The 26462-nt window shown below is 45.3% G+C and overlaps 1 long non-coding RNA gene and 1 other non-coding gene across 3 annotated transcripts; one reads left to right on the top strand and one right to left on the bottom strand.

Moving 5' to 3' along the window:
• Positions 1–441: 441 nt before the first annotated feature.
• LOC116597957 lies at positions 442–545 on the bottom strand. The gene has a single exon (XR_004288871.1). It is a non-coding gene; the product is annotated as a U6 spliceosomal RNA (small nuclear RNA).
• On the top strand, positions 500–26462 carry LOC116597014. Of its 2 annotated transcripts, XR_004288433.1 has the most exons (4): positions 500–2794; positions 3187–3282; positions 4251–4382; positions 26431–26462. It is a non-coding gene; the product is annotated as an uncharacterized LOC116597014 (long non-coding RNA). The 2 variants fall into 2 exon arrangements; XR_004288431.1 differs by lacking the exon at positions 26431–26462 and having other exon boundaries at positions 4251–5392.

Genomic DNA, 26462 nt, shown 5'->3' with positions numbered 1-26462 from the left:
CCTGAACTGTGATGCCACCAACTTTAGCTTTCTTTTTCAATATTCCTTTGGCTATTCGAGGTCTTTTCTGGTTCCATATAAATTTTAGGATTATTTGTTACATTTCTTTGAAAAACATGGATGGGATTTTGATAGGGAATGCATTAAATGTGTAGACTGCTTTTAGGTAGCATAGACATTTTCACAATATTTGTTCTTCCAATCCATGAGCATGGAACATTTTTCCATTTCTTTGTGTCTTCCTCAATTTCTTTCATGAGTACTTTATAGTTTTCTCAGTATAGATTCTTTGCCTCTTTGGTTAGGTTTATTCCTAGGTATCTTATGGTTTGGGGTGCAGTTGTAAATGGGATTGACTCCTTAATTTCTCTTCTGTCTTGTTGTTGGTGTAAAGAAATGCAACTGATTTCTGCGCATTGATTTTATATCCTGACACTTTACAAAAATATGGAACACTTCACGAATTTGTGTGTCATCCTTGCGCAGGGGCCATGCTAATCTCTGTATCGTTCCAATTTTAGGATATGTGCTGCTGAAGTGAGGACTTAAGTGGTGTATTTTTATGAAAGTTTTCTATCATTATTACTGCAGAGAAATTTGAGACTATAAAACAGAAGGAGGCTGATGAGCAAGAAAAAGCTAACTGCCTGAATGAGTTTCTTGTGAGGTGGGAAGAGGTGGGAGTCAGGACACAGATGGATTTTCTCAGACAGGAAGAGAAACCTTTCCCTGAATCCTTAGGAAGCCAGTGTGGTGGGATGTAGGCATGAAAAGTTGCCCATAGTATGTCAGTGAGTAGCAAAACAGAAAAACAGTTTTACTGCTATTTCAGAAACAAGTAGATGTAAGTGAGAAAAATCAAACTTATGCAAAAAATTAAAGTTTAAAACATGGAAGCTTAATAACTGGCGTCCATAGCGTGTAGCATGTAGAGTGGGTAACAGGCAACTGCATATCCATGTGGTTTTAATCTCCAGAGCAGAATGTAATATACTGATTTGGGAAGAAAATCACTTAGCATTCACAGGATCACCAAGGAAGAACCGATAGTTCATGTGCCAAATATCAAGGGCATTTGCTACTCAGAAGTGGGGGCTGGAGGTCAGTAGCGTGGGTGTCACTCGGGAGTTTTTAGAAGTGCGGACTCCCAGGATTCACCCCAGACCTACTGCATAAGCATCTGCATTTTATTAAGATCCTCTGGGGATTCATGTGTGCATTAAAGTTTGAGAAGTGATCGGATGGAGCACCACTCCATTCCCAGTGCAGTGTGGTGACATCTGTGCTTAGTAGGAGGGATGGAAGTGCCTGTGGAGTTGGGGACGTAAGTGGGCCTAATGGCGACAAGAGGTGGTCAGAATGGCCCCCGGTGGCACTTTACTGAAACCTACGTGAAAATCAAAAGGGACGGAATGAAAGGAGACATGTTTTTGTATAAAATCAATTGCTTTTTCCAGTAAGGCTGTGCTATGGACTGAATGCTTGTGTCCCTCAAAACTCGTGTGTTGAGACGAATCCCTAATGTGATAGTATTAGGAGATGGAGTCTTTGGGAAGTGATTAGGTCCTCAGGATGGAGACCTTGTGAGTGGGATTGTAAAAGGGGTAAGTGCCCTTATAAAAAGAGAGATGAGAGCTGACCCTTTCTATTCTCTGCCTTGCCAGGAGAAGATGGCTACCTGCAAACCAGGAAGCAGTGGGGCCACCCTCGCCAGACATTGGATCTTGCTGGCACCTTGATCTTGGACTTCTCAACCTCCAAAACTGTGAGGAATAAATGTCGTTTTAGTCACCGAGTCTGTGGCATCTGTTATATTCTGCTCTGACAACCTCAGCTGAGGCTGGTTAGGTCAGTGCAGTTAATCAAACTCATAGATGTAGATCCCCACTGCCCCTCCTCCTACAGACTAGCTGACACTGGCTGCAGGGAAACTGGACTGAACAGAGACAGGCATGTTCTCTAGAGGCCAGCGTGAGCTAGCCTGGGGCCAGAGCCACACAGGCTATTAAAAAATCCTCTCCCGGCCTTTACCATGTCCCAAGGGAGGAGGAGAACTGGGAGTCAACCTAGTGTAGGCTTACCAGTACCAGTTGGCTCTAGAGTTTGTCATATCCGGTTATAAATCCAAGTCCTAGATTCAGGACCCGGATATTATACTTACGGACTGTGAGATCTTGGGCAAGTTATTTGACCTCTGTCTGCTTCGGTTTCCCAATTTGTAGAATGGGGATAATAGTATCTACGTCAATAAGTGGTGTTCCTTGTGAAGATGAACTGAGATAATGCCCCCGAGGTAAAATGCCTAAGTAAGCATAGCACTTGGCAAATGCTGTTGATATATTTTATTATTGTTATTATCATGAGGAGAGCTCTGTTGTCCTTGCTGGAATTGGAGGGGATGGAGATTGGTAGGTAGCTTGAGAAGAAGTAGTTTGGAAATAACTCTTGAGGGAATAAGAGAAGGAACTCATCAGGGACATTTAAGATGTCCCAAGGGAGGGGCAACTTGGTGGCTCCGTTGGTTAAGTATCTGTCTGCGGCCCAGGTCATGATGCCAGGGTCCTGGGACTGGCCCATGTTAGGCTCCCGGCTCGGGTGGGGGGAGTCTGCTTCTCCCTCTTCCTCTGTCCTTCTCCGCAGCTCATTCTCTCTTTCTCAAATAAATAAAATATTTTTGTCCCACAGGATTGCAGGATATTCTCATATTGTTCAGCAGCCCAGGTAGATGGAGAATGTGTTCAGTTGGATCGATCTGCATGTATAACCGAAGAAGTGAGACGATTAGGGGATTGACGTGAGTTCAGTTGAAGTCTTGAAACTATGGATTCATTTTAGAAAGAACTGGTGTCACTCAGCGATTCCAAGCACACTCTTCCAATTTTATTTCTCTGGAGATAGTACATGATTCTGCTTCAAATACTTTAATGAGAGATGCAGTCCAACACATTTTTGTTTTCTTACGGGCATTTTTACATTTTCATTGCCTTGAGTAATCTTGAACAAATGACCTATTTGACTTTTGAGTTGATGAAATCATACCTTTAAGGGGATTTGAGAAATGTATTGTCAAGTGTGTAAACAGTTCTGCAACTTAAGTCGCAAGGACTTCATTAGTTCATTTGTTTATTTGACATTTATTTATTTACTAAGTGCTGACTCTCACTAGTCCGGCTGCTGTACATACAGGTGAAAAGGTCCTTCCCTGAAAGACAGAGGAGACCAGACTGAAGTAACAGTAATAGAGAAGATCATGCGAAAACAAAGCTGCAGGTGGAGTTCGCGGTGAGTTCAGAGGACAGTGCATCCTTCACACCAGAGAAGGAGGAGAGAGAGTGTGGTTAGGAGGGAGCTTGCAGCAGAAGGCACACTCGAACTTAATTTTTGAGGGAAAAGTTTGAATTGCCCACAGGTGCTGCAAGGGAAGGATAAAGAACCTTGACAAAGTAGCAGAAGCTTAGATTATGTTTAAGAGAGTGTAGGCAGGTGGGCAGCCCTAGTGCTAATGAATAGTGGAAGATCAGATATAGCCCCAAGAAGTTAGGTCCAAGTATGTGGTATATCTGTTCACATCTGAATCTCCACCACCAAGAAAAGTTCCTTCCTTATTAGGTACCCAGTACATCTTCACTGAACGAGGGAATGAATGAGATATATATTGGCTTCCGTTTACGGAAATCTTCCAAGGCCACTTTTAAAACTTTATAGGCAATGAATAACCACTAACGATTCACCACTCATTTATTCAAAGATACGTATTGAAGGTTTTAAAGGGAAATGGCATGCACTGAATCGTGTTACAGGGAGATTAGTATCCCTCGGTTCATTTCCTTGATCCAAAGCAGAGATTATTATATAAAGAGTTTATCCAGCAAGTATTCTCAGAGCAGAATTAGTTCCACGAAGACAGACTGATTCGGTCACGGCGCCCACCCAACACCCTTCTTTCCCCTCTTTACTGGGACCCTGTGGCCCCTTTGCTGGATTTTCCTCAACAGGAGCTCGCCACCGTGGGATAAAGGCCAGTTGTGGAAGGAACTGGCAACAAGCCGGTTTTGTGTCCTTCAGATTACTTGCCTGTTTGCTTCTTTCCCTGAAAGTCTAATATTTGGGTGAGGGGTTGGTTTCCAGAGGGTATTAGAAAAAGGATTTTTTAAAATATCACAAAGGAATCTGGAATAATCTGTCATTTTCAGGGGGGAAATGGTTTAAATAATGAACCTTTCAGAGATCATGGCTAATTTGACTTGCAGACTGAGGGGCTCCCTGGACGTTTTCCGGATGAAGAGTTGGGATGGATGAGCTGTCAGTGCGGCTCGTGGAGCGCGGCCCCGTGGCACTCTGGCGGGGCCCCCCAAGAGATCACATGGGCGTGTTGTGACAAGGTAAGGAAACAGAAGCAGTTCATGCTCTGCAAATTTTAATGACATTTCTCTGTTTCCCCTGGAAATTCTATATGGATCCTACTTTTAGTATTTCTCTTAGAGGAAAAGAAATCCTCTTTTTGCTGTAATAAGAAAAAGAAGTTTGTAATTAGATGCTAATGTTGTCAATCTTCTCTGTCCAAGAAAGGCTGTTAAAGGGGGTCAAGTTGTCTAGCCGCTTGGATGCAGTTCCTGAGTTCAGTCCCTGGAGGGTTACCATAGCATACCTGGGGTCAATCTCTCCCTTCAAGGTTTCAAGTGATTTGGGCTTCTAGAGGGAAAAAAAAGTGGCCCGAAGAGGGATGGATGCTAGCTGAGTATTATATGACATTATCTTGGGTAAACAAGGAAAGGGGATGAAAAAAAAAACCCCTCTTTGAATGCAATGCTGTTCTCTTGTGTGCGGAAATTTTTGTCTTGCTAGTTTTATCAAGAGTCACTTAATTAACAGGAGCCTAGCAGAGAAAAGAGAATCACTCCTTTTTTTTTGGACAAGATCCTAGAACAGTGAGGTATGAGCAAAGAAAAATGTTGTCATGATTAGAACAATGGTTCTAATCAAAAGGAAATATTATGAAATCTACATCCCTCCACTGAGCAATTGAACAGCATGCCTTACATTTGATTAGTGCTTTATAATTTCCAAAACACTTACTTATTTGCTTGTTTGTTCCTTAAAACAAATGTATGAGGTAGACATTTATTATGCCCATTGTACACAGGAGAAAATTGAGGCTCCGTGAGGTTAAGGGGCAGTGCCATCATCCGAACCATGGCTGGTGTGCCCCCAAGCCAATGGACGCGCCTTCCACTGACGCATCTATTCAGTGTTATTTTTAAGTATTTTAACTATCAAAATCAGCTTTGATCCTGTTGTTGTGGACTAATGAGAAATACGTCTTTTTATGTATTTGACAGAGAGGGAGAGAGAGAGATCACAAGTGGGCAGAGAGGCAGGCAGAGAGAGAGGGGAAGCAGGCTCCCTGCTGAGCAGAGAGCCCATGCGGGGCTCGATTCCAGGACCTGAGCTGAAGGCAGAGGCTTAACCCACTGAGCCACCCAGGCGCCTCTGTCTTTTGGTTTTGTTTTGTTTTGAGGGGTGTTATGTTCTTACAAACTCCTGTGGGACTGATAACGTCAAAGAAGTTACCAAGAGGCCAGGAGAAGGGAAAACCTTATTATAGGGCATAGAAATAAATGCTTATTTGATGTTTGAGAGTGAACTCAAAGGAAAGAAGAAAATAGAAAACTTTTGCCGAAAGGCTCTTCGAAGGGAAAACGTGACTTACTGAAAGATGAAGCACCACACGGAAATGAGATCAATCATGAAAACCTAGAAATGATGAATGCCTGCCGGCGTGCGAATCTGACAAAGACAAAACGGCTCCCGTGAGGTGCAGCAACATCCCAGCGCAGAGGGAAACCAGGGGGAAGGAGCACTAAGTACAGTTTAAGCATGTCTCATAGGCCGAGGGTCAGATACCACGGGTGGTCCCTGGGGTTCTCCTCTCTTGGTGTCTTTCTCTGTCTTGCGCACCGTCGATCAGGTCGTGGCAGATCTGTGCTGACGATCTGACGGTTCCCTTAGCTGGCGAACTGTTTTCCTGTTGGGCTGGAAACGCAAACCTCGCACACCGCACGGCCACGGCCAGCAGCTGCTCCGGGGCCGCCTCCGGAATCCTCTCGCGCCCCTTGGCCCTGACCCCGGGCTCGGAGACGCCCCCGGGCAGTGAGAGGAGCCGACCCGCAGGCCAGCACCGCGGACGGGCACAGGAGGGCCGCCGGGCCGGGGCAGCGAGCTCACCCCAGGATGCAGCTCCCCGTTTGCCTGGCCACGGGCTTCTGGGCCTCTCGGCCCGCCCCGACGGCCGCTGCTCTTCCCTGGTTCTCCTGCTCTTCTCGCTTCGCCGGGACCGGCCGGTCGGGGAGCTGCCCCGGCCGCGCTCTCCCGGCCCCCGGCCCGCACCCGTCTTCTCCCGCTGCCCAGGCTGCCCGTTTGCTCGTGCGTCTCAGCCCGCGGTCGGGGAAGGGCGGGAGCCCACGGTGGGGGCGGGGCGCCCCGTCCGCTGCCCCGCGGCGCGCCGGTGGGGGGGCTCAGCGGGTGACCGCCCCTCTTCAGGGATGCCCGCCGCCGGGTAAGCGCTCGGGGCAGGGCGAGGGCAGGCGCGGGCCTAAGCAAATACGTCTGGGTATGAATGGACGAGATGTGAAAATGTCCCATGTCATCGTGGGCTGCGGGAATCACACAAACCGCTGTTCTATGAAAAGCTTTGTTCAAAAAATTCCGTGTCCTGCACCCTTCTGAGCTCCGCACAGGGGGCAGCAGAGTCCGCGAGAAGGAAAGTGGGCGGCTCGCAGCGGGTGGTTTGCGAAACTGGGGCGTCCAACCGTTCCGGATTGTCAGCAGAAACCAGCCCTTGATATCACACAAAGCTCGTGCGGGGTACGGACTTGAAGGTAGAGACCAGCTTTTGTGAACGCAATATTCTTCGAAGGCACTACAAACGGTTTGCTGTTTGTTCGTTTTAAGGAAAAACAGTTTATAATTTTTTTTAAAAAGATTTTATTTATTTATTAGACAGAGATCACAAGTAGGCAGAGAGGCAGGCAGAGAGAATGAGAGGGAAGCAGGCTCCCTGCCGAGCAGAGAGCCGGATGCGGGACTCGATCCTCGGACCTTGAGATCATGACCTGAGCCAAAGGCAGAGGCTTAAACCACTGAGCCACCCAGGTGCCCCAGTTTATCATTTTTTAAATGCAAATAGCCATCTCGCTCACTTTCTTACTGGGTAGGAACAACTCAGTCTTTGTGTTTCTCCTTTACTACTCACACACAACACTTCACTCTGGACACGTCTGATCACCACATGTGTGTGGGGTTTTCCCCCACCAAGCAATTCTCTGTGAGACCAGCTTGTGTCCTATAATTCACTGAAAGTGTCTACCAGGAGTTAGCATAGACCCCATAGGTTAAGGATTCAGTCCCCCAAAACACACCCCCCACCCCCCCACCCCCACCACACACACGTCAGATGCCAGATTCGAGTCCCAGATTGTTACCGTATTTCTGACCTACTGGCTATAAATCAACATCCCCACAAACCCCTTCTTGAGATCAATAATTTGCTAGAACGGCTTGAAGAACTCAGGGAAATCCTTACTTACATTATTGGTTTGTGATAAAAGGATGTGATAAAGGACACAGATGAACATCCAGATGGAAGAGATGCGTGGGGCAAGGCATGTGGGAAGGGGCACGGAGCTTCTCCACCCTCTCCCAGAAAACCCTCTCCGGCACCTCTACGGGTTCACCAGCCTGGAAGCTCCCCAAGGCTTGTGCGTATGGGACTTTTGTGGAGGCTTCATCCTGTAGTCATGCTCCATCATTAGCTCCATTTCTAGCTCCTCCTCCCTTCCTGGAGGACAGGGGATGGGGCTGAAAGTTCTAAGCATCTAGTTATGACTTGGTCTTTCTGATGACCAGCCCCCCTCTAGGAGCCCAACAAACATTGCCTCATTAGAAGAAAAGAGGATCCCATCACCTAGGAAGTGCCAAGGGATATAGGAACTCTCTGTTAGAAACTGGGCTCAAAGACCAAATATTATAGCAAAAGGTGTTCCCTGGGGCTCCTGGGTGGCTCAGTGGGTTAAGCCTCTGCCTTTGGCTCAGGTCATGATCTCAGGGTCCTGGGATCGAGCCCTGCATTGGGCTTTCTGCTCAGCGGGAAGCCTGCTTCCCCCTTCTCTCTGCCTAGTTGTGATCTCTCTCTGTGAAATAAATACATAAAATCTTCTTTAAAAAGGTGATCCTAGTACTCTTATCACTTATGAAATTACTAAGTTTTAGGAGTTCTGTGTCAGGAATAAGGGGCAGAGGCCAATATATATATATTTACATACATATATACATACATATGTAAATTATTTTACATTTTCATACATATGTAAATAAATAAATATATACATATATATATTTACAAGGTCTTAGGAAAGTACAGTGCCTGTTTTTTGCCAGGGACTTATAAAATGATGCTAAGCCATGATATATTTCTAGTTGGTATTAGGGAGAATGTCAACATTGGTAAATTGTTACCAGAGGCTGTGGCTAATCCTCTCTCACTCCTCACTTTTTTCCTCGGGGAAAAAAAAGACATAGCATAAATAAGAAAAAACATAACATAATGATAGCAATTGCGATAACTACAGCCAATAGCCAGCGCCTCAGTTGTCCCTCCCCTGCCCATTCTGAACTGAGTCCTTTGGTGTCGGTCCCATGCCGCTCGCAACTTTCTGTGCAGTGACCAGTGTGTGGCCTGGCATGTGGCAGGGAGGTGCTCAGCAAACTTGTGTGGTTGAACAGACACTCTGGCCTGATCATCTGTAACTTCTCCAGGGGACTATCTGAGTTGTGTATCACATCTGGTTGTCCCATAAATACACGCGGGTGAGGACTTTGCTTTCAGAAACGTGACCACTGTGGGCGTTTACTCTCCCAGGGCTAACTTTAGGGCCTCTGTCAGTGTGTCTGTTGGCCTCCCGCCCTTTCATCCTTCATCAATTTCAAGTAATCTCTGTGCCCAACATGGGGCTCAAACTCACAGCCCTGAGATCAAGAGTCACATACTCTACTGACCGAGCCCGCCGGGTGCCCCGATGTGTCATTCTTTAAAGGGATGCAAAGATGAGCAGGGGATAGAAAATGGGCACGATTCCATGCGATTGTCTGGTAGGTTTGCGCAGGTAAGAGACAGGCAGGTGAGTTGGGTCTAGTTGGCAGAACCTTGTCCCACAGCCACACGGTCACCCTGAAATCAGGAATACAGAGGAAGATTGCAAGGTGTCCTGACGTCCCCTGGTGTCCTCCTCCCCCTTAGTCTAGAAATCAGCTCCAATTTTCAACTCTCCCTCTTTCCAGAGTACTGCAGTGTCTTCGATCCATGGGGCTTTCCCTCTTCTTACTACGTCGATGACTAGACCTTTGTCCTCCGTCCCTGTCTGTTAAGTTCTCTCCAGAATTTTCAGAGGCAGATTTCAAAACTGGGCTCTTGCTAATTTAAAGAGCCTGCCCATTTCTTTTCATAATCACTCAGGGCCTCTTATACTGACTTCACCTTTTTTTTTTTTTTTTTTCCCATTTGTTTAACAGCTTCATATGATTCATCCTGTTTGCAGAGACAGTGATTCTCTTAAGGGACAGGACAGGTATAAGAAGTCTCTCCTAGTGGATGAGTTAGATGAGACTCGGAGAGGGGATGTTCTGGGCCTGTTGGTCACCGAGATCGTTAACGGTAGAACGGGGATGAGGATGCCCTTATCCGGACTGCTCTGGAGCGGCTCCTGGTGCTCCCTCATCAGTGGGGCCTGGGTTAGCAGCAGCGGGGGGGGGGGGCGTGCGGAGATTCCGGAATAGGGGATGGAGGGAAGGTGTGCGTGTTTGAGCTTAGCACGGTGCCTGGCTTAGTGCTTCTTCGAGACGTGGCAGACTGCCATGGGGCGTCCCGACTGTGGGATGAGTAGAGAGCAAGGAGGGTGTTCACAGAAAGGGATACGGGCAGAGACGTACGCAAGAAGGTGGAGATCGGGGAACAGTCTTCCAGAGGCACAGAGAAGTTCGGGGTTATCTTTTATTGGGCTAGGATTTATGTGATTTTTTAAAAAAAATAGATACTCCTTATTTATTTGCTAGAGAGCACAAGCAGGGGGAGCAGCAGGCAGAGGGAGAGGGAGAAGCAGGCTTCCTGCCAAGCAGGAAGCCCGATGCGGGGCTCGATCTCAGGACCGGGATCGTGACCTGAGCCGAAGGCAGATGCTTAACGGACTGAGCCGCCCAGGCACCCCAATTTATATGCTTTATGTTATTCAGTTGCCACCACAGCCTTGGAAGTAGGCATCACTACTCCCATTTCTGAGATGGGACTTCTGGGTCACGGGACAATCAAGTAATTCCCCGACTACCTGCACCGAAGACCTCTTAGGACAGCATCCACGTGAAGCCCCGGGTGAATGAAGCCCCCTGGGATGACGCAGTGTCACACGGCTATGAAGAGGCCGAGTCCAGAGTCACACCCGGGCTGTTGGGCCCGCAGTCCAGGTGCTCAGCACCCTGCCCTACCGCATTTCCCAAGACAACTTTTCTAGAACGGAACATTGCCCAGTCGGGCCCTGTGCGTGTGTGTCTTCAGTACAACAAGAAGGACTGTGGCACGGTGTGTGGTGGCAGGGAGAAAACTGAGCAGGGACTCAGAGCCCGGGGCTGAGGTTCGAGTCCTGGGTCTGCCCCTGACATGTGCGACCTTGGCCCGTCATCGCACCTCTTCACGGGGCCATTTGCTTCTGTGACGTGAGGAGAAGGGTGTCCCTTCTCAGGCTTGGGGGCGGGCTCTGTGAGACGGCTCAGTGGGAAAGTGCTCGGAACAACGTGCAGGGTAGTAGGAGCCCAGGGAACAAAGGCCGCCAGCGGGCGGCTCTTTCTTATTTGGGCTGATCCATATGCAGAGTCTTGACTTTTTATGCCTCAATTGCTTCTGTGAAAAATGTCCCAGTGACATGTCTTGGGTCTGTGCATGGAGGATGAGGCCCTTGTGTGTGCCGTGGGGCTGCAGGGGCTGAGGGAGGAGGCCAGGAAACGGAAACCATGTGGCTCGGAGCTGGGCCGTGAAGCGTTACACTGGCCCACGCGGAAGGAGGAAATGGGCCGCATGTCTTTGGGGGATGAGGATGCGAAATAGGAACCAAGCCCGCGGTTCCTTGACTTCTTCTTGTGTTTCTCTTGAGCAAATGTTCCTGTTCTTCAGGCAACTTAATAGCAAAATCACATTTCATTCGTTGAAATGTGACAAAGTTGGGCAGAATCAGAGGCTCAGGATGCTGTAGTAAAAATGAGCTATAAAATTTAAATAAGTCTTAAGTGAATTGGTCTCAGGCATTTGCTAGATTGAAAAGAAGGATTGCAGGGGTGCCTGGGTGGCTCAATGGGTTAAGCCTCTATCTTCAGCTCAGGTCATGATCTCAGGGTCCTGGGATCAAGCCCCCATTGGACTCTCTGCCCAGCAGGAAGCCTGCTTCTCTCTCTCTCTCTGCCTGCCTCTCTGCCTGCTTATGATCTTTGTCTGTCAAATAAATAAATAAATTCTTAAAAAAAAAAAGAAGAAGGATCGCAGGTACTAGGATCATGTTTTTCCTTCCTGTCTTCCACTGTGCTGACCACGACCATATGCGAAAGTGCTCACACTTACATGTGTCATCTTTAAAGTTCTTTAACTTTTCCTTTCCTCGTTAACCCACCACTGCAGGAAGGATCTAGCTAAGGTGTCTAGAAAGGCACACTCAAGGAGTTCCGTCCAGGGACACCTGGGTGGCTCATTCAGTTAAGGGTCTGCCTTTGGCTCAGGTCATGATCCAGGGTCCTGGAATCGAGTTCCGAATCAGCTCCTTGCTCGGGGGGAGCCTGTTTCTCCTTCTGCCTGCTCCTCCCTCTGCTTGTGCTCTCTCTCTCTGACAAATAAATTTAAAAAGATAATGATAATAAAAGAAAAGAAAAGAAATAAAATAATGTTCCATCCATACGGATTTGCTGTTTAAGCATTGTAAGGTAACGGCATGTATCAGGGAGTGTGAATGACAGAAACAGGATGGACACTTGTGAATCAGGTGGAGCCGCTAGGCAGGAGGGAAACCACAAGATTATTGACCTCTATTCGAAAAACAGAATTAGCTAGAAGTACCATAACAAATGTATGGGTGTATATGGGAAGTGGGGGGTAAGGAGGAATTTAATAACACCTAGGTGCTTTGGTCAAATATGAACAATAAACATTTCTCACACCAAAAGTATTGAAGCAGAGCAGAGATGTATTGATATCTGTCATGTGAAGCTTTCTACACAGATCAAAGCCTCGGATCCGAGTTGGAGAGGCAGCTTCTCAAACATCTCCTTTAACAGAGAGCTTTCCCCTAAGCGACTGAGATTAGCCACAAATCCCTCATAAAACCAAATTAATGAGATGATCCCTGGTTATGGAGAAAAGGAACTGGGGGAAAAAAGGGAAAGTGATTTTTCTCCTAAAAATGGTCAGTAGTTTTACATTTGAATTTTGGAGACAATTCATTGACTCTTATGAGCTGGAATAACTTCAAAGATTCTTTCATCCAACCCCCCTCAGATGAGTAAACTGAGACCCAGAGACATTCAAAGTCTTGCCCAAGGCCCTGGATGGGAAGGGGGCAGAGCCAGCTTTGAGCTCTGCTGTCCTCTGTCTGCGCCCTGCATAAAAAGATCAGTGAGGTTCCCTCCTGAGCCGGGGACTTAGGATGCTGGGCTGTTGCTCTGGGATAAAAAGGAAGCTCTTTTAATATCCCCTCATTTAAAAAGTTTGCATTTAACATCTGTTACAGAGGGAGGAAAATAAATTCCAACTGGCCTCCTTTTTCATTTTATTTCTCATTTAAGAGTGGGGGTGGAAAGAAAGGCTGGAAGTTGAAAAACAGTAACATGAGCCATGAAAACACTGTGTGATCCACAATTAGAAAGTGAAATGCTTTACAGATGCTACAAGAAAGAAAGAGAGAGAGAGAAAAAAAAAGAGAGAGAGAGAGAAAGAGAAAGAAAGAAAGAAAAAGAAAAAGAAAGAAAGAGAGGAAAGAAAGAAAACGAAAAAGAAAGAGAAAAAGAAAAAACGGAGGGAAAGGCAGTCTTGAATCAGGGTACACCTTTCTACCTTCCGTATCAACCAGGTAAAATAAATCAGATGCTAATAAATAATATGTCCACTGGAATCCTTGAGTTTTTCTTCACTTGGCACAAGTGACAGTAGAGTACACATGCCATATGCTTTGTGTTCAGAGGACTTCTGCACTTTTCATCCTAGCTCTGAGCTAATCAAAGTGGATGTTCTTGTCCTGCAGGTTCTTTCTTCACAAATCTGACATCAGACTCAGAATCCCAAGCAGGGTGAAGGGCTGGGGTGTGACTAGTCTCTGTGAAAGGACTAGGACTTGAACTTGTCACGCTAGTCAGAGCAGAAGCGAGTCTCTTCCTGGGACTGCCCATCTCCACACCAGGTGCCCACTCCCTATTCAGCCTGGCAGTAAACTCCCCCTATAGTTAGTTACCTTGGCCACAAAGCATTTTTTTTTTAAGATTTATTTATTTATTTGGAGAAAGCGAGAATGAGAGTGGGGAGCAGGGGAGGGCCGAGGGAGAGGGAGTCATAAGCGATAGCACACTGAGCCTGGAGCCCAACCTGGGGCTCCATCTCACAACCCTGGGGTCATGACCTGAGCTGAAACCAAGAGTCGGATGCTCAGCTGACTGAATCACCCAGGCACCACCGCTCCCCCCCCTTTTTTTTTAAGATTTATTTTTAGAAGAAAGCCCATTAGGCATTTTAAAAAAATCTAAGAGAAACCTGGAAGCAGGAGAGGTATTCTTTGTTGATACTCTGAAGAGACTTAGTTAGTATGAGTAAGATTTTTCAATTATTGCTGAACATGGACGGGTATATTTTGTTCATTTTAGATTACAAATAATGATGGATATTTATCTCCCTAGAATACTGGCAATTTTAAGTGTCTCAATTAAAAATCTGCTTGGCCACCTGTAACAGAAAACCTAGTTTGTAGAAGTTTAAACACATGTGTTTCAATTTCTTACTTAATGAGAAGCCTGAAGTAGGAGTTCGATATGGGTGTTTTGCTGGCTAGAAGTGGTTGTCGGTGTCCTGGTAAATGTCTTGGCCCCTCCCTTACAGTTGCACTGCATCAAATAGCGACCAACATGCCTAAATAGAGAAAGGAAGCAGGGGAACCAGAGCAGGCCAGCTGACATTGACCCTTTTGTTTAGGAAAGCTAACCCTTTCTCAGACCATGCTACGAAGCAGGTTTCTGCTTCTGCCGCTTTGGCCGTTAGCGGGTTGGATGGCCGCCTCCACTTACGCAGGACATGGGAAAGCGAGGAATGATGGTCCTGATTAGTTTAGACCGTTTTGATCCCCCTGAGACTGGGTACACTGATTGCTTCTCTAAACCAAATCATTGTTCCAGCAACAAGGTAGAAGGCGGAGGATAGCAGTGGGTTTTGAGTAATCACTAGCACTGTGTATCACATAACCGACAGTTCCAAGTTTGTACAAGCGTGACTGTTACTGTTAACGCTGCATATTTAAAATGCGGGATTTTTACACTATTTCCCCTTGCTTCTTTCCCTCGTCTTGATAGCCTTCTAGTTTCCATACAGTTTTCTTTGAAATGGCACTGACACCTGCTTTCTTAAAAGAAGCATTGTTGACGGAGCCCTGGCTGGCCCAGTCGGTGAAGCATGCGACTCTGTGAGTTCAAACCTCACAGTGGGTGAGGTTTGCAAAAGGAAGGCATTGTTGAGACTGGTCCCAGCTGTTTGCCTCCAGGGTTCTGACATGTGCTTGTCAGAGCTACGTTAGTTCCCTGGTACATATAGCTTCGTGAGCAGCTGGAAGTAATTTTCAGTCTAAGCATTTCACATTTCATGGATGGGTGAACTTTACAATCACTTTTGAAGCAACTATTTTTAAAAGCTCGTGCCTCTCTGATTGGACACTTGGCTCATCCCATCCATTTTACTGGTGCTTCAATATCTAAAAACTCCAAAAGTGTCCTTCCCAGAGTTGTAAAAGAGAAACAAGAAAGGCACAAAGAAAAAAGATCCTGGGGGCGCCTGGGTGGCTCAGTGGGTTAAAGCCTCTGCTTTCAGCTCAGGTCATGATCCCAGGGTCCTGGGATCGAGCCTCACATCGGGCTCTCTGCTCAGTGGGGAGCCTGCTTCCTCCTCTCTCTCTGTCTGCCTCTCTGCCTACTTGTGATCTCTGTCTGTCAAATAAATAAATAAATCTTTAAAAAAAAAAATCCTGTCTTCTCTTGTCCCTCTTGGTATATTCAGTCTAGTCTCTATGCAACAGCTGACATGATTCTTCAAAACAAAAAGGAGACCATGCCATGCTTCTGTTCTCAGTCCTCTGGTGGCCTCTCGTCACCCCCTTACAATGACTTTCTGAGCGCTAGGAGACCTGGACCCTGTCTGTCTTTCACGTTTTTCTACCCATCTTCACTCTGCTATGGCCACACTGGCCTTCTTTTATGCCCCTTCCATCAGCCAACCATGTTTCCATCTCAGACCTTTGCCCTTGACTTTCTCTGGGCCTGGGATTCTCTGTTCTCACGTCCGTATGTGTCTTGCTCCAACCTTTATTCAGGTCTCTGCTCACATGTCACTTTCTCAGTGAGTTTTTCCTGACCACCCCTGTGGAGAGTATCAGCCCTAACCCACACCATCCTTCTCTGTCCTCTAACTTCCTTTATTTATTTATTTATTTATTTATTTGCCAGACAGAGATCACGTAGGCAGAGAGGCAGGCAGAGAGAGAAGAGGAAGCAGGCTCCCTGCTGAGCAGAGAGCCCTATGTGGGGCTCGATCCCAGGACCCTGGGATCATGACCTGAGCCAAAGGCAGAGACTTTAACCCACTGAGCCACCCAGGCGCCCCTACCAGGCCCTTATTTTAAGCTGACATTGTGTCATGTATTTATTGGTTGACTTGTTTATCATGTGTTCCCTCTTGGAATATGAATTCAGCAAGGACAGGAACATGGTTCCATTCACGTCATCCTTAGTGCTAGAATGGGGTCTCGTATCAGTAGCGACACAAGCAATATTAATACGTATTTGTTGGATGAATGAAAAAGAGCTTCAGAAAACTGGTTCAGCTATCCTCTATTCAGAAGACTAATCAGAGCTAGTTGGGCAGTTGTTTTTTATCTATTTTTTCCCATGAGTGTGCTGGTACTTTATTTAAGTTACAAGAATAAAACTTAATAAAGATTCTCAATTAAACACTGTTACATTGACATGTGGTCCTTCCTTAAACTATATATTTAACAAATATTTATGAAGTGCCTCTGCCTTAAGGAAGTTGCCAATGAGTTTCCATATTTACTGTGTTCTAGCTCTATTTCTCTGTAGAGTTAACTCTACATTAACTATGAGTAAAAGGGACCAGGAGAAAGGTTTCTTAACATCCCTTAGGACTCAGTTTTTGGCCCTGTTTCATGAACATGTTTTATTGGAAACATGAATGAAACTTATAGGAAACTCTTGGACCAATTTAGTAAATGATAGGGAACCACTTAACTCAGTGATATTATAAAATGAGGACCCTATAATGTCTTGACCAGTCTGTACTAATGAGATATCTCACCAAAGAGAAGAATATTTGGTAAGAAGACATGCTCCAAGAAGGAAACAGAAGTTGATTGGTAACATTCTGGGAAAGATCTAGACTTACAATCACTCTGACTCAATCATATGCCATCTTTATTACTAAGATGAAAGTACACTTAGACATGCTCATCTAGGGGCTCCTGGATGGCTCAGTGGGTTAAAGCCTCTGCTTTTGGCTTGCGTCGTGGTCCCGGGGTCCTGGGATCGAGCCCCGCATTGGGCTCTGTGCTCGGTGGGGACCCTGCTTCCTCCTGTCTCTCTGCCTGCCTCTCTGCCTACTTGTGATCTCTGTCTGTCCAATAAATAAAATCATTGAAAAAAAATGCTCATCTAGTAGTATTACTACATTTTTAGTAGCTAATATATTTTCATGACTATGGTCAAATAAAAAACAAATCCAGACTTAGTAAAGGGACACTTCACTGGAAAGGGTTAGTGCCAGGAGGGGAAAGAGCTGACAGCGGTAGGGGACGGGAAGCCCTCGCTGCAACAGCGAGGATGTTTTGCTCGTAAGAACTGCAAGCGCCTCCAGAGTCCAGTGGGGAGTTTTCTTTCACGCAGAGGTAAACAGAGAACGAGGTGTGGGGAAGCAGGATTAAAGGGTGGTATGCGGGGTAGTGGAGCAGCAAATGTTCTGCCCTGAGGCCTGCCCATTCTCCGGAGGGGCTGTACGCCGATTGGGGCAGAGATGGGCCAAAGTTCAGGGGCCTGGAGCAAGCAGACAACCAAAGCGTAGTTGGGAAGAGTGGTTTAGCTAATCATTTATGAGGCAAAGGGAATTTTGAGAGTCTGTTTGGCCTTGTAAACAAGGAGCATCCATGAGGCTTATCAAAGTCATATGGGGAAAGGTGGTTCTTTGTAGTAAACCATTTTCCAGAGCACAGAGAGGGAGGTTTCTTAACCTTAATTGTTTTCCAGGATCACAGGGCTCAGGTAAAATTCAACATTTATGTAATGCATAAATCACATAATACATAGTTTTTAAATTTTAATTTTTTAAAAGATTTTATTTATTTGACAGAGATTGCAAGTAGGCAGAGAGGCAGACAGAGAGAGAGAGAGAGAGGGAAGCAGGTTTCACGCTGAGCAGAGAGCCCGATGAAGGACTCGATCCCAGGAGCCTGAGATCATGACCCGAGCTAAAGGCAGTGGATTAACGCACTGAGCCATCCAGGCACCATAAATTTTAATTTTTATATCTCGTACAAATAAAATATGTTATATATATATATATATAATGCACACACACCTAACAGCTAGTGTAGTATAGTGTCAGCTGCCCCTTTAGTCTTGGGAAGGTGGCAGTCGGCTTTATCTTAGATAACTGTTGGCTCCCAAGAGCGACTGCGGGACCCAGACCTCACGATTTCTTGGCCAGCATGTGGGTTTAAAGTTTTGACTATAAAAGCCTGGAGTCAGGGTTTAAGTCCAGCTTCCACTGCTCCTGTCCTAACATGGCACCCTAGCCACGCGTTTCCTGTAGTTGGGATCTGGCTTCTCAAGTGTCTGAATTTGCAATCCCTGCTCAAGAGTATGATGGGCCCACCCTTTGAGGAATGCGGACAAACTGGCTCATATTCAAGAAAAAGAACACAGATGACAAAAGAAGAGAAACAACACCGTATGATGAGTTCAGAGATTTCATCTAGAGAAGATGGGCTTGTGGGGCTGGGTGGGAGTTGGGAGAGCCCACCCTAACCGTCTCCAAATCCGAGCAATGCTCCCGTGTGGAAGAATGAGACTTTTCTGGTCCCCAAAGACGAGTATCAGGACAAATGAAAGGATGCTGCAGGGAAATAGATTTTGTACCAGCATAAGGAAGGCCTTTCTAAGAAAGCTGCCTTGGGAAAGTGGGGTTCCCGCTCTCACTAAATGTTTTGCTGCAAAGCTTTATGATGGAGTTCAGGGGGGATATAACTACTGAGTGAGTATGTTAGATTAAGTAGTTTGAAAGTTCCCTTCCTATTGTAAGACTCTGATTTTGTGAAATAAAATATAACCACACTATTTTGGCCTCCCTGATTTAGAATGAATGTAAATATCCTGTTAGTGGGGTGGAAGAATTTTTCCTTTTTAATGTTTTATAATGTAACGTAACGTAACATAATTTTATAGCATTTATAGTGTTTTCTAAAACATTTTAGAAACATTTTAGGTTTTAACTACATAAAAACAATAAGATAATTTATTGTTGATTATGTATAGCACTATGCTAGAAGTTTTATGGAGTGCTAACAGAATGTAGATGCATCAAAAAGAATAAAAAGCCTAGGAATAAATTTAACCAGGGAAGTGAAATACCTGTATACTGAAAACTACAAGAAATTAATAAAAGAAACTGAAAAAGACACAAATAAATAGAAGATATTTCACAATCATAAATTGGAAGAAAAGAATATAGAAGGAAAATATATTCTCCCAGGAGTAGCTTATACGGGAAAATTTGATAAACCCATGAGGCAATAAGCGAACCAGAAATTATGTTTATTTGCATCTTGTGTATTTACAAAATAGAGTGACATTAGGAAACAATGTGCTAATTTTCAGGAAAGCTCAGTAAAAGGGGGACCAAGAATACAGTGAATGCATGGTTTATATACAAAATATCAGAACACAAATCAAAGATTACTGATCAAGAATTTGAACCCAGACTGGACTAGAAAAAGAAAGCCTATAATCTTTAAACAAACTGAAAAGAATCACCATAGACAACCGTAAGTGAGAGGAAGACCTTGAGTTGCACTTGCACGTTGGCGATGAGGAGGACAAACCCGGCCGGAGAGCAGCAGAGGGGGCGTGCGGCGGGCGGGGACCAGCAGGACCAGCACGTTGTCCAGTTGACCGAGGGCGCGCGGGGGGCGGCGGAGAAAGCGGTTGTTGGACGGACCCGCCGGGACACTGAAAACCAGGCAGGGATATTTGCACTCAGTGCAGTAAGGAGCAGAAGAATGAAATGATGTGAAAAATTAAAAGAGCAGTTTCCTGTTCATCCACTAAACTTGACCGAGCGCTTCCCTTCACACCAGGCAGCCCGAGAGGCGGAGGCCCAGCACCCAGACGATTCCAACTAAATGGGCCAGAACGATAAGGAGACATTGTAGTTCGTCTGAGAAGTCATGGACAGAAAGCACAGGCTGCGCGACATGGCTGGGTTTGGTGGGCTCCGTTCCAGGTGGGGGATGGCGTGATTTCACGGGCGACCTTCAGGCCAAGAAATCTGTGACCTGGGTTTTGAACGACGGGCATGTGGGGCTTGGGGGAGCGGTGCGCCTGCGAAGGCATCAGCATGTACAGGGCGACCTGGGAGTCGGTGAGGGCGTTGGAAAGGTCACGGGAGCTGGAGTGCAGGACTCTGGAGGGTTAGTGAGGGGACAGGCGTGGTCCCAGCACTTACATAAAACCAATAGTAGCAAGAGGGTATTCCCAGTTATTTTTTAGGGTAATTTTTAAAAAGATTTTTTTAAGGGGCACCTGGGTGGCTCAGTTGGTTAAGCCTCTGCCTTCGACTGGATCGAGCCCCATGTCGGGCTCCTTATTCAGCAGGGAGCCTGTTTTCTCTCTCTCTCTGCCTGCTACTCTGCCGGCTTGTGCTCTCTCTCTCTCTGTCAAGTAACTAAATAAAATTTTAAAAAAAAATTTTATGCTTACTTTTTTTTTTAAGATTTTATTTATTTATTTGACAGAGATCACAAGTAGGCAGAGAGAAAGGAGGAAGCAGGCTCCCTGCCGAGCAGAGAGCCCAATGCAGGGCTCCATCCCAGGACCCTGGGATCATGACCCGAGCCAAAGGCAGAGGCTTTAACCCACTGAGCCACCCAGGCGCCCCACAAAAAAAAAATTTTTTTTTTTTAAAAAAACCTCTTTCAGGGAGAGTCAGAGTGGAGGCAGGGGATGGTAGGGGGAGAGGGAGACAGAGAGAATCTCAAGTAGGCTCTGCGCTGAGCCCAACATGGGGCTGGGTCTCATGACCCAGAGCTCAGGATCTGAGCTGAAACCAAGAATCGGACTCTTAACCAACTGAGCCACCGAGGTGCCCCTCTTGAGGGTAATTTTTTTTTTTTTTTTTAAAGTCAAGTAATGGTTTGTAACTAAGCGGGTTAATACTTGTGCGAAACACTATAATGCTTTGTAAATATTTTTTTTTAAAGGATTTTATGTATTTATTTGACAGACAGAGATCACAAGTAGGCAGAGAGGCAGGCAGAGAGAGAGAAAGGAGGAAGCAGGCTCCCTGCCAAGCAGAGAGCCTGATGCGGGACTCGATCCCAGGACCCTGAGATCATGACCTGAGCCGAAGGCAGCGGCTTAACCCACTGAGCCACCCAGGTGCCCTTGAGGGTAATTTTTAAAGGGTAAATGAAGCTGCGGGAATGAATGAAATCGCGGAGGGACTGAGAGAAGGCAAAAATCCTGGAGGGAAAACCATGGTTTTCTTTTATGCACAGATGATTATCTCCTACATACTGATCATCAAAGCAAAATTCCAGTGGCCTCTGCTAGAAAACACTGGTGGATGTAGTTTAAGCCTTTATATCAAGGTGACAAAATGCTCATTTGCTTGAAAAGAATTTTTTGTGACTTATGGTTGTCTTATTACTTAGAATTGGTGATATTTCTTTTTTTTAATTTAAAAATACTTTTTTAACTTAAACCTATTTGTATTAGATACAGGTAGCGAAGATTGTATAATTAGCCAGAAAGAATTGGTGATATTTCTATTGTTTGTTAAAGATGCTTTGCCAGGGGCGCCTGGGTGGCTCAGTGGGTTAAGCCGCTGCCTTGGGCTCAGGTCATGATCTCAGGGTCCTGGGATCGAGTCCCGCATCGGGCTCTCTGCTCAGCGGGGAGCCTGCTTCCTCCTCTCTCTCTCTCTGGCTGCCTCTCTGCCTACTTGTGATCTCTATCTGTCAAATAAATAAAATAAAATCTTTAAAAAAAAAAAAAAAAAAGATGCTTTGCCAGGATTGGTTAAATAAATTGTGGCATATTCCCACACTAAAATACCACAGTTATTAAAAATGATGCCATGGAAGAATATAGGATGACACGGGGAATAGCTCAGGTTATGTAAGTCAGGGGCGGGCGGAGGGGAGAAAGGGTACTAGAAAACAATATCTATGATCTTATTTTTTATTTTTTAAAATTTTTATTAAAATTTATTTTTTTAAAAAGATTTATTTCAGAGAGAGAGCGAGCGAGAGAATGAGCGGTGGGAGGGGCAGAGGCAGAAAGAGAGGGAGAGAAGCAGACTTCCTGCTGAGCAGAGAGCCCAATGTGGGGCTCGATCCCAGGACCTGGAGATCATGACCTGAGCCGAAGGCAGATGCTTAAGCGAATGCACCACCCAGACACCCCTATGATCTTATTTTTTAAAAAAGAAAAACAAACCAAAGAAAAAGATTAGTCATTCCTTTCTTCTGAGATTCATTTTCCTCTCCAGGAAAATTAAAGTATTAGATAGTGGGTTTACTCCCCGGCCATAAAAAGTGATAAAAGTGGATAAAATACGTGGAACAACTGTTTTCAGCTGCTAGATTACCTTCAGACACTGTACTTAGGAGAAACACAAAAGACGAGTCCCCATTGACCCCGTTCTCTGTCCGAGACCATGTCCTGGACCGCGGCACAGAGCTGGAGCCCGAGCAGAAGGGTTGTCTCACTGAGGGTCGGTTTAGTGAGTCGAGGAGGCCGAGATCAGCACCCAGAGTGGCTGAGGCAGACATTGTACAGCAGAAAACTGAAGAAGAGGGAGCTGGACACGGGAGGGGGCCCCTGAGGTCCGCAGGAGCATTGTGCTAGGACTCTGAGCTGGTGCCGGCTGTTCACACACAGGCGAGACTCCTCAGACTCCACAGCATCTGGTGGAGAGAGGGGTAGGGGTGTGTGTGGGGGGGTGCTGGCGGTCAGGGTGGAAAAAGAACTGACTGGACAGAGGCAGATGCAGGGTTTGGAGATGCTGTGCTCCAGCTAAGCCACAGTGGAACGACTTCTCCGAAAACCTTCAGGATTCCGTGAAGACCCCAGGAATGCCAGGTCCTTGGAAGAAGCATCACACTAGATTCAGGACCAAAAATGCCAAACTAATCCAACCCTAATAACATCTAAAACTTTTCAATTTGACCTGACCAAGAGGAATTGACACTGATTTAACCACTTGCCAGAAAAAATTCAATGATTTTTTGAATCATTGAATCATTGAATTCAATGATTCAAAAAATCATTGATGTTGACTCAATGATTCAAAAAACCAGATTCCAAATGAATAAATAAAGGCGCTCCTGGGATGGAGCGCCCTCCCTGCCCCCTCCTTGGGCTCCCTTCTCAGCGGGAAGTCTGCTTCAGGATCCTTTCTCTCTCTCTGTCCCTCCCCCCACTCACTTTCTCTCTCTCTTACTCTGAAATAAATAAATCTTAAAAAAAAAATAAAAAACCTGCCATCTATTTTACCAGAAGAAGATGGTTTATTCAGAATATCAGAGAACTGTAATCTAGAGCAAGCAACTGGCAACAACACCACAGGCAGGGCCGCAGAACAAAGAGAAAACCCTTTTCTGGAGGAAAGGGGTCGCTGGGTTGACCCTTATAAACAAAAATCCACTGGCGTAAACTGGGAGTTGGGAGTATGGTGGCTTCTCATTGGTTGAGTTGTGAGAGTCTCTCATTGGCTGGGCTGTTGCTGGGGGAAGAGGAAAGCCTGGGGTAGCCAAGCAGTATCCCTGTGAAGACCTTCTCTTTCTGCTGGATTTGCCACTGATGAACGGCGGGGCGTGAGAGCGCCCCCTCCCAGCCTCCTGATTCCATTCTAAATGAGGTTTCCTTTTAGTAATTTTATTTTTTTAATTTTAAGTAGTCTCTACCCACAATGTGGGGCTCAAACAACCCTGAAATCAAGAGTCGTGGGCTCAACTGACTGAACCAGCCGGGTGCCCCACCTTTTATTAGTTTTTACAACTCTTTCTAATCATAAAATTCTGTGACCTAGAAAGAATACCTTGTTTTCCATTTGGCTTCCCATGTGGTCCCTCTTCTTTCTCTCCATTTTACAGACCTGATAAGTAAATGATAGTTCAGTAGTAAATATTTAATTTACATTGTATTATTTAATCTTCAAAGAATTCTTTTATATTGGGCTGTATGATATGTAAATCACAAATATTTGAGTATGTGTTGTATACTTAAAACTTTGCTAAGTATTAAACATTCTTAAAAATTCCACCCTGAGGGAGTTTATAATTCAGCTTGGAAAGGAATGGAGATTCACATCTAAACCAATGAATAAAATGGTGAGCAATAAAAACGAACCCAAAAGTGTAATTTCATCACTGCACAGAAGCAAGACCAGAGAAGGACCTATGACCTTGGCACATATACAGATGGACTCCTGAGGTGACTTAATCCGTGGAGAATGAGACAGATTTTCTACCACTACCACGAAGTCCCCACCAGACCTCCCAGAGCTTTGAGGTTCCGGAGGAGATGGCCATCTCACAGGCGCATTGCCTCCTACCACACAGCTGGAGGAAGCTGGCCGGTTGTGTAGGATTCTCACCTTTATCTCTTCCGGTCATTGCTGTTCCTGCTCTCAAGCGCTTATCTCCCCAGAGAGGATCCTAACTATCCTCTCTTCCAGCCTTACCTGCCCCTTCTCCCTCCAGATAAAACCGGGCGGTGGATGAATGCTTCCACATTCCCCCAGTAACAAGTACTGAAGGACGTCATGCAAGGAAATGAGAGCCACTAATTTCATGTTCTCATCAGTTAGAGCAGAGAAATACCAGCAAGGTCTGTTCTTTGCAGGTCTGTTCCCTTCTCCCTTCCCCGAGGTTGTTGCAGCAAAGACAGACCCTTAGTTACTCCTCGACCAGCTCAGAGGTACAAAGATTAACTACTAATAGCTCGTTGGCTTGTCCTGATTCCTAAAGTATTAATATATTGTGGCCAGGTCTTGTTGACTAGTACAAAATTATCTCAAGGTTTAAATGATATAAATTACTATAATTATATATATATATTTATTTACATATATAAATATATATATACACCTATCTCTTTTTCTCTCTATATATTTTACTATAAACAATATATTTGAACCTAAAATGTAAAAATGACTCTCATTTCTACCAGACAAGATTATAATAGCTGAAAACTTAAAATACCCTCTTTATAATTATGAATTCTTCATTTATATTTATATCTACATAAATAATATTTATCTATATTATCTATATTTTTAAATGTTTATAACAATAAACAGGCCAGTGTCTTTAGGAAAATAAGCAAAGGACTCAGAGTAAGTAATCCATGTGGTTAATAAGCAAGCATCAAGATGCTTAACTAATGAGTCACTGAAAAAATGCAAATTGAAACCATAAGATGATATTTTCACCTACCAGTTTGGTAAAGATTTAAATATTGAAGAAAGCATAACAAAAGATACTCTCATATACTATTGCTTAAAGTGTAGATTGGTAAAAATTTTATGGAAGGCAAGATATACTCAATTACAAAAATCTGTATACCGTTTATGGTAGGCAGCCTATTTCTAAGACGTTCTAAGGAAATAATTAGGCAAAGGCATAAAGACAAAACTCCAAGCCCGTTCACTGTAATAGTAGGTGTAATAGTAAAACATAGTACTAGGTGAGTATTAATTTGGGATGAAGAGGCATATTTTAAAGACACAGACAGTGCCCAGCTCACGCATTAGCTATAAACTGTGACGATATTTCCCATAAAAGCTGGGCTGAGCACTAGATAATTGGGACCAGAAAGGTCAGTGAGAAATGCCTCACCTGCTGTCCCACGGTGAGCTGACTGTGTAATATGCACTTAACGGAAAGGCAACTTGCCAAAAACAGATAGCCCTCTCCCATGTCCTGGGGCCCATTTGTTTTTAAATAAAGAACATAGTTGAACTCACTTAGAAATGGCAAATTTAGTACAAAGCTTTCAATTGTTTTTTTGGGGGGAGGGGGAAGAAACCCTAAACTGATTCACAGAACACGGGGACTAGAATTTCAGTTGAAACCAGATGTTCTCGTGATTGTGTTTAATGGCTATCAACAGTCAAACCCCCAAACCCACATCTTCAACGTGGCCCAGCTAATGCGAGTGACCCACGGACGCCCGAGCAAGGTACCTGGTTCCCCTGAGCGTGAGAAACGGACAGCTATGCCAGCAGCTTCAGTTTGGGGAGAATTTACGGTGTGCTGGGCACCAGGCTTAAGCATTATAACCACCTTATCTCCTTTAGTTCTAAGAAACCTACAGATTAGAGTGCTTTCTCCATTATGTAAATGCGATGGTTGAGACCCTGAGACGTTAAGGACTCGCTTCAGGTCACCCAGCAGGGTTCGGGGCCCCACCGCAGAGTCCACAGCCTGGCTCTTACTTCCCACGTTGTATGGAGTCTCTCCACGTTGTAGAGGGAAGGAGGGAGGCGGGTGAAAGCGTAGCAGCAGGGGTCTATTCGATTGGTAAACGCCAATGTGGCTGCCGTGACCTCGGGGCCCCACATTTAGCGACGAGAGGGGCCACACCTGGTCTAGCAGGGCCCCTCAGGAGCCCTTCCAGGGCTTTCTTTTCGGGCAGTGTTGGGGATTATTAACTCTCTGCACATCATCCCTGAGGAGAAGCACCTAGCGAGAACAGGGCAGAGGCCCGGCTGCTAGCTCTCTAATTCACAGCTTTCTTTGCTCTATTCCATCTCTAACCACTTTCTTTTTCTTTTTCTTTTTTCTTTTTTTTTTTTTTTTAAAGATTTGACACAGAGAGAGAGAGCACAAGCAGGG

The sequence above is a fragment of the Mustela erminea genome, chromosome 8 (genome assembly GCF_009829155.1).
Source record: "Mustela erminea isolate mMusErm1 chromosome 8, mMusErm1.Pri, whole genome shotgun sequence".
Lineage (NCBI taxonomy): Eukaryota > Metazoa > Chordata > Mammalia > Carnivora > Mustelidae > Mustela > Mustela erminea.
Note: the sequence above shows the minus strand (reverse complement) of the source record. Positions and strands in the feature narration are given on the sequence as shown.